Source organism: Rosa chinensis, chromosome 5 (genome assembly GCF_002994745.2).
Source record: "Rosa chinensis cultivar Old Blush chromosome 5, RchiOBHm-V2, whole genome shotgun sequence".
NCBI lineage: Eukaryota > Viridiplantae > Streptophyta > Magnoliopsida > Rosales > Rosaceae > Rosa > Rosa chinensis.
The window spans coordinates 57,223,221-57,232,193 of record NC_037092.1 but is presented as its reverse complement, the minus strand read 5'-3'; the positions used below and the strand labels follow the sequence as shown (position 1 = coordinate 57,232,193).

General features: G+C 40.6%; 1 non-coding gene across 1 annotated transcript; it reads right to left on the bottom strand.

Moving 5' to 3' along the window:
- Positions 1-2,311: 2,311 nt before the first annotated feature.
- LOC112168533 lies at positions 2,312-2,418 on the bottom strand. Its single transcript, XR_002924294.1, has one exon. It is a non-coding gene; the product is annotated as a small nucleolar RNA R71 (small nucleolar RNA).
- Between the last annotated feature and the right edge of the window lie 6,555 nt (positions 2,419-8,973).

Genomic DNA, 8,973 nt, shown 5'->3' with positions numbered 1-8,973 from the left:
ATTTTCTATTCAAAAAAAAAAAAAAAAGGCAACCTTGCACTTCGAGGCAAAGGAATTTAATAAGGGGCCACTCCAAATACTGGCTCGAAGCCATTGTTCAAAAAATGGGTGTAACAAAATAAAGGCCCGGAAGGCAAACTTCCTAATGATGAACATCAGGATGACCACCAGTTGCCCCTCCCTCTGCCCCTCGGGTCTGGCACTCTGGCTTCCCTGTTCTCCTTCCTTGGCCTCCTGTTCCTTCTTCTTTTTCTCAAGCAGTCCCTGACTAAATTTGGCTTCATCCAGGTACCCGGCTGCCACCCACTCTTTGTACTTCATGATCATAGCTTTGTCCTGAGCAGCGAGTAGCATATCGACAAGCTCTTGGGAGCCCTTGTACCTGGCAATGGCCTCCTGCCTTTTAATGGGAAGGCACTCCTCCAGATGCTCTGTTTTTGCCTTCCATGACTTGGCAGATTCTTCAACCTCTTTCACGGAGTCCCGGACACTTCCTATCTCAGTCTTTGCCCCAGCAAGTTCGCTTTCAAGCTCCGAGATCCTTTTCTTCGCCTCCTCCAGCTCTGTTACCTTTGGAGTTAAGGACATTGCCATATTGGCTAGCTTGAGAACCTTGATTATAGGACTCTTCGCCTTTAGGTGCAACTAGAGGCCCTAACAAGGCTCTAGATTGTCCCAATTGAGTTTCTACGACCCTTGATCCGGAGTAGGAATACCCTTTAAGGAATCCAATGACCCATGAGCCTTGAAAAGCCTTGGGTACGGTTCTTGATGCCACTATGAATTGAGTGACCATTGTCGGAATATATTTGTGCATTAAATTTGGCTAGGAGGATACCCTAGTGACCTAATTTCCATTTCTTGATTAGTTTCTATTATCTCAATTTTTATTAGCTACTTTAATTTTCAATTGTCAATTTATTTTTCAAAATCAAAAATCAAATTTCACAAACCACTTTCATTGTCCATACCATTTGGTTGTGAGTTTCCGCATTTATTTGTGGTTCTCTTGACCAATTTTAGGCTTGGTTGTTCCGAGCCGGGCATGTAAATAGTTTGGTGCTATTTTTCTAGGTTCTTTGTTAATTATTAGTGACTTAGTAATCGGCATAACCAAGGATTGAAGTTAGCTTTTCAATCCCCGTGGTACGATAATTTCGGGTCTAAATATTTCCCACTTCTTTGATGACCGTGCCCTTATTGCGTGTAAGTTGCATTTAAGCACTCAAATCAAATGGCGCCGTTGCCGGGGATTAAAGTGTAATAGCTTTAATCCCTTGGTTTTTGGTTGTTAGGTCACTTGCATTATTTTCTTAGTTTTAGTTAATTTTTCTTAGTTTGTTTAGATTAAAAAAAAAAAGGTGTGTTTCTTTATTTTACTTTCCTTATTTTGAGTATTTCATACTTGTGTGTTTGTTTGTTGAGACGTTGTGATTATTTCTATCGAAGTGACGGGCCTTGTATTACTTTGTAGTACATGTAAGACATGAGCATCGATAGCGATCGTCACTTGCCTTGACTTGTTTGCTAGCTTTTTATTAGGTTTCCTACTTAGTCGTTAATTTCTTGAGTTGTTGGTTTTCATCATTTCTTTGCTTTTGTTATTTTATTTTGTTGTTTAATTGTTGTCTTACTTTCTCTTCTTAACCCCTCTCATTCATTGTAAAAAATGAAATTGGAGTCTCATTGCCTATTTTTGTGAATTCTTGAGTACTCATTACGTGGTCTCATTTTTGTTTCAAGGTGTATGAACGAAGCATCTTCTTCATACCAACCGATCACTCTTAGAAGCGGAAGGGTATTGAGTGAGGACACTAGAGGGAGACCAAGAAGGAGGATTTGAAGGCCATTAGTGACCGAGAGTGCTCCACCTCGAGTTCTTGATCAAGAGAGAGTACCTCTAAGACATTCACAAGGAGAAGTCAACATGGGAGACGCACAAAATCCTCCCCAAGGCAAGACTATGAGGGAGTATACTAGCCCCACTATTGTTGATCACCCTTCTTGCATTGTACTCCCTCCATGTGACCATCACTTTGAGATCAAGCCAACTACGTTGAGCATTCTACCCACATTTAATGGCATGGCTTTGGAAAATCCTTATGACCACATTGCGGAGTTTGAGCAAGTGTGTACTACCATTCAACCTAATGGTCTCACTTCTAATGGTTTGAAGCTTAGATTATTCCCTTTCACACTCAAGAACCATGCAAGAAAGTGGTTGAGCAAGTTGCCTCCTAGATCAATACGTACATGGGTTGAGATGCAAGAAACTTTCTTAGGAAAGTACTATCCTCCTTCAAGAACTTCCAATGTTAGAGATGAGCTAATTGCATTCTGACAACTCCCACAAGAAAGTTTCCATGAGTGTTGGGAGCGCTTTAAGGATCTTGAGATGTCATGTCCTCACCATGGGTTAGAGAAGTGGTTTCTTGTGGACAAGTTCTATAGAGGATTGATGGCGGACCAAAGACAAAGAGTTGACACTTTTAGTGGTGGAACTATTGCAAGCAAGCTTCCCGATGCCGCTTGGGACACATATGAAGAGCTTTCACTTAATTCCCTTCATTGGGATAATCATGATGCAAGGAGACAACAAGCACCTAGCAAGGAGAACACATTGAGCCGTGGTGGAATCTATGAGGTTCAAGGAACATCATCCGGGCCTTCTATGCATGAGTTCAAGAGGCTAGAAAGCAAGATTGACCAATTTCTAAACCAGGTGAACCGGAATCCTCCTCAAGCCCAAGTCAAGATGGCGACTTCTACATCATGTTTTCTTTGTGAGAGTTTAGCACATTCCACTCAAGAGTGTCACTTATCATCCAAGTTTCCGGACTTTATTGAAGAACAAGTGAATCAAGTGGGTAATTTTGTGCCAAGGAACCAAAGAAATGATCCTTACTCTAATACTTATAACCCCGGTTGGAGGAATCATCCCAATTTTTCTTGGAGAGACTAAGGAGGTTCATCTAGTGCGTTTCAAAGTGGAAAGCAAAGCTTTAGAGGTGGCCAAGGTCAAGACTCATCAAATGTTGCTAATTATGGAAATGCACACCAAGGAAATACCCAATTTTCACAATATGGTCAACATGGACAGCAAGCATATGGGTCTAATTCTCAAAGGCCAATCTATCTCAAGTCAAGGATTTCATGGTCACAATGCCCCTCCCGGGTTTACACAAGGTGTTGGCTATAGTGGTAGCAAGTTTCAAGGAAATCCTAACTCATTTCAAGGCTCCCACCAAGGCGAGAACTACAATTCTCCTCCTATTCTTCAAGGCATTCATATTCAAGCTCCAAGTGAACCAAAGAAGCCTAATTTTGAAGATTTGATGGGAGAGTTTCTCAAGGTTCAAACTTCTACTAATGCGGATACCAAGCAAAGCATCTCTTCACTAGTTCAAGGGTATCAAACTCTACAACAAGGCATGGCTAGACTAGAGGTACAAGTGGGCCAAATGGCCACCAACATGAGTGAGAGACCAAAAGGAGCCTTGCCTTCACAACCGGAGCCAAACCCAAGAGGAAAACTCCATGAATGCAATGTCATCACCACCCTACGTTCAGGAAAGGTATATGATAATCATGTTTACATGCCTACATCTTCTAGTCTCCATACAAATTCTTTATTTGATGATGATGTCGGTTTGCATTCATATGGGACCAAGAGGGAAGAAAATGTACCTCTTGGTCATGTTGTTGATGACCAATTTCATATACATCATGATTCTATTTATCTCAAGGAGGATGGGACCGGAAGGGAAGAAAATGTACCTTCCGGTAAATATGGAGTGGGTGATGTGACTTTGAATGCCAAAGGAAGAAATAAGGGGGTGGATAAGGTAGCCGGAGGGGAAGAAAATGTACCCTCCGGAGAATCTATTCTTGGTAAGGTTATGGTTTCTTGTCCTTTGAGAACAATGCAAGCAAATATGGGTTGATTGATAGTGGCAAGGAAAGAGCTTTGTTGAGAAAGAAAACTTCTAGGGATGAGGATGTCTCGGACCCTGAATTAGATGGTGAGACCATGAAGGCTAGGGACCCATCTACGGCCGATAACACCTCTAGGAAGGTTCTTGATGACATTAGACCCACCAGTCATGAGTTTGAGCCATCTACTTCTAGAGAAAATGAGGGGAGGAATAAGGAGGAAGATTTACATATGCATGGTAGTTCTAGGGATAGGAGTTGTCCGGTCTACTCATCACTAGGCGAGGCCTTGAGGGCTAAGAACCCTAGTGGGACCGTGACTACCCTTAGGGGTACTACCGGAAGTCTCACATTTGATCCATCTCTTGATTTGAATGCACCGGAGCCACCACTTCCTTATCCTAATGCCGCAAGAAGAGATAACTCAAAGAGGGGTAAGAAGAAGAGTGGCTTGATGAGGGAGATACAAGAAATATTTAAGAAAGTGGATGTCAATATCCCATTGATGGACCTCATTCATCAAGTGCCGGTGTATGCTCAATTTCTCAAGAGCTTGTGCATGAATAAAAAGAAATTTAAAGCCGATGAGACATTTGAGTTGAAGGAGGAAGTAAGTGCAATTATCCAACGAAGACTACCACCAAAGATGCAAGATCCGGGGAGCTTTACCATAGGGTGTACCATAGGAGAGAAAGTGTTTGAAGGAGCACTCATGGACTTAGGGGCGAGTGTCAATTTGATGCCCTTGGCTATATATCGGAAGCTACAAATTGGGGAGTTGAAGCCCACATCAATTAGATTGCAATTAGCGGATCGTAGCACAAGGCGTCCGGTGGGAGTTGTAGAGGATGTGCTAGTGAGAGTAAATAAATCTATTCTACCAGCTGACTTTGTAGTGTTGGATATGGGTGAAGATCCCTACCTTGACAATGAGTTACCTATCATTCTAGGCCGACCATTTATGGCAACGGCGGGTGTGAAGATCAATGTGTTGAAGGGTACCATTAGACTCAAGGTGTTGGGTGACAAAGTGAAGATCAAAGTATGCAATCCATTTTATCCGCCGGACATTATGAAGGAGGTATTCTCTATTGATTTGGTGAAGGGTAATGAAGCCAAGAGTGAGCGGATCTTTGGACCCTTGAATCCTTCCAAGCCTATAATCCGTGCACAAGATCATTTCTCACCTATTTAGGGCTATGACCATGAGCCACCATTGAAGCATGAGGATGTAGTTCCTACTTTTACCTTGGAGCCTACTTCTGAGCTTGAAAAGCAAACAACCCCTACTCTTGAGACTTATGAGCAACACAAGAAGAAAAGTTCACCATTGAGTGAAGCACAAGAGGAGTCCATCAAGAAATTAAGGGAGACTTGCGGAGTTGTGAAGAAGAAGGAAATTCCAAAGAGGTATGATTGGCCTCCACCTCCAAGCTACAAGCTCGCTTCTTCAATTGCTAGATGTTTTGGAAATGATGGTGAGGCTAGCACAATTGTTGTGGGTGGTAAGAAGACATCCTTTGAGCCACCTTGAGGAAGAAAAGTGAAGAAGACAGGCTTAGGGTCTTTAAAAACAAGCACTTCTAGGGAGGCAACCGTAGGTGGTTTTGAAATTTACTTGTTCATTTTGCATCAATAAGGCTTTTTCGCCATTTTTTTTTTGGAGGATGGGAGGTGTCCGGAGTTGGAAATGTGAAGGAGAATTAATTTGGTAGTGAGCAGTTTCTGTCCTGAAATTCAGTTGAATTTGGGTGACTATAGATTCCATTCTACATGCTATTTTGAGCTTAAATTTTTTGGATCTATTATTCTATATGTCTACTGTCATATGCCAAAATTTGAACCACTTTCAGTCACTGGAGCTCTATTTATTTAATGGTCAATGCATGAAGTTCAGAACAGAGGCAGCTACTGTAGAGTGACTTTGGGAAGCTACACCTTCTACATCCTAAGCAATTTGGAGCTAAAAATTTTCAGAGATGTATTTTCTCATGTCCTCTATATGCAAAAGAAACAGTTTTTGATTTGAACCTTCTTAGCTTCATATATATTGTTCCAAGTAACAGAGGTCAGAAACAGGGCACAGCAGAAACTGCAGAACAGATCAGTGAGTTTGGAGGCCAACGATGTTTGACTCAGCTATGATACTTCAGTGAAATTTTACCTTCAGATATATTCATGAGTCTACTTTCGCATCCAGTTGGTCTCACCCTCTTTGCACCTCTATAGCTTCAGATATTACAGTTTTGGTGACTGAGGGTCAGAAGAAGTCTTCATGACAGATTGGCAATTTTGACCAGCTTTCGTTTTCATCTCAGTTGGAGATAGATGGCTTAAGTTAATGGATAGAAAGCTATCTGAGTCTACTTTCCATTCCAAGTGGTCTCACTTATTTATCTCTTTCTGAGTTTGAGATATGGGTATTTGAAGATGTAAAGGTCATTGCTGGAAGCTTTCTGCACTCACTAGTTTGTGTTCACTTGGGGTGGTTGGACTTCTTGCACTTCAACTCTTCAATGGAGGCCATTGTAGGGCTGTTGTGAGGTGTGTTGGAGGTGATCAAGGCCATGTGCTTAATGAAGGACCTTGTCCTTATTCTTTGGTGGCCTATTTGTGACGCATTGCTCTTTGGACACTATATTTCTCAAAGGAGTTGATCTTTCATGAGCACCTAGAGCTAGCTTGGAGCATACGTTAAGGAAGTCAAGGCTTTGTGCCTTGAGGTTGGTGTCTCATATTGGGCTTCTCCGAAGGTCGTGAGCAATGGAGGTGTCGACAAAGGGGGTTTCCGTAACTTTACTCCGTATTTAGATTTTTATTTTCGTAGTTAATTTTTGTGCCTTCGCCCGGACTTCACTCTCATGCCTAAATCCGACACGGATTTTAGCTTTCGAGCTCACTTTACAACATTGAGGACAATGTTGGTTTTAAGTGTGGGGGTGAGGGCTCGGGCGACTAAAAAAAAAAAAATTAGATTAGCTTTATGTAATTATATTTTAGTGGTTAATGCCTTTTCCAACCCCAATGACGAGCCATGGACTTAACTTGTTATGATTGTGGATAGATTAATCATGATCTAGGACTATGAATTTGTTTTGTAATTGAGTGCATATGTGATCTATGCTTGACTATATGTGTGCACATAGCCTATGGTTAGGTTGGTTCATCATAATTAGAGAAGCATATAGATGATTTGATTGACTTGCATGCCTTATTTGTGAGCTTTTGAGCCTAATATCTATAGTGTATGTATTGTTCATTCACTTTTTCTTCATGTGTGTACAATTTCATGACATTGCGTATCTAGAACTTGCTTGAGACCTCTTGAGGCTACTTTTAGCTTGTGACATGATAGAAAGGATGGAGGCATTAGGACTATATACCACCATGGCCAAAGAAGCATGTGTCCAAAGATATTTACCACTAGATTGCCACTTTGAGCCTATGTATATATATATTTAGCCTTTTTGTTTTTCACCACCACAAATTCCTACCTAGCCTAAACACTTTTATCCTACCCTTCTATGGTAGTTGGTGAAGCGATTCGAGAGAATGACTTTATGTTTGAGTGCTTCCAAAGAAAAGAAAAAGTCAAAAGTGTGAGGTTACAAAAGAATAAGTGTGGGGGTGAGTGATTTGTATAGAAAAGAAAGTTCTAAAAAAAAAAAAAAAGTGAAAATAGAAAGAAAGTTCAAGGAAAAGAAAAGTAGAAAAAAAAAAAAAAGGTTGTGTGAAAAAAAAAAGTATTACGTAGTTTAGTTAGTGGGTTGTACATTGGATTTTAGAGTGAGTGACTTAGCATTCGAAAGCAAAAGTCTTAAATCTCTACAAGAGAGAGTTGCTTCACCGATTTCTATGGAATTTGTGTTTCCTTATCCTTCATTTCTATTAGCCACTTGCCCTTAGCCCCATTACAACCAAATAAAAGACCTCTTGATCTTGAATGTTGTGGGTTACCTAGCGGAGATGAGATCGAAGAGCAAGCATATGGTGGCGCGTGTTGTGAAATTGCTTTTGAGTGAAACACATGCCCCTAAACACTTGAGCAGTAATATTTAGTGAACCTATGTGAGTTTAGCGGGTTATATCGGATCTTCTATGTGCCTATTTGATTGTAGTGGATTGATTTGACACATGGTCAACACATGCATATACTTGAGCATTTCTCACATGTGCATCTCAATTGCCGTACAAATTAAAAAATCCTATGTTGTGCTTTGTCAACTTCATGGTCATATACATAATTAGTTCTCTGAGGGTTATGGTTGGAAAGGCTAATACTACACTTCTTTTATGTTTGTGAGTTAGTAGATTCTCGGATTAGATTTCATTTAGCTTGCTTGAGAACAAGCAAAGTTCAAGTGTGGGGGTGTGATTACACGTATTTTTATACGTGTAATTATATCTAAAATACTAGAATTAAGTTAATCCTCGAGTCAATTATTATGTAATTAACTCATTTTTATTTATTGTGTAGGAAATAAGCGGAGTTGCGGAAATGTGAAGAAATGATGTAAAATTGGCGCTAATTGGAGTTATTGACAAAAAGACGAAAAATCAACAATGGTCAACATGTCAATACTAGCAAATATGTGAAAATCATTGGCTTGAAATGGGGGAAAGCAAAAGAAAAAAAACAGAAGAAAATTGAAGCAAAGAAAAGGTTGTATTAATTAATCATTTGATTAATTAATCCTTGTATCAATTAATCAAGGGATTGATTAATCAAACTCAGTTCACGTGTAGCAATTAAACCATAATTGCTTAATTAGCATGAGGCAATTAAAGGCCAGCATGTGCCATACCATGCTTTCCTTTCTCATTGGCCACTCCCATACTAGCACGTGGCAGACCTATTCCATCCTTTCCTCTTACTCACGAAAACAGCAGCCACCCATTTAAATCATGATTCTCTCCCTTTTCACCCGAGAGAGTAGCCGCACAGCAGAACCCATACCCCATTACCCTCTCTCGCTCTCTCTCTTCTTCTCCAACACACCACCTTTCCACACCATTTTCTTCTCCTCACCTAGATTCCTC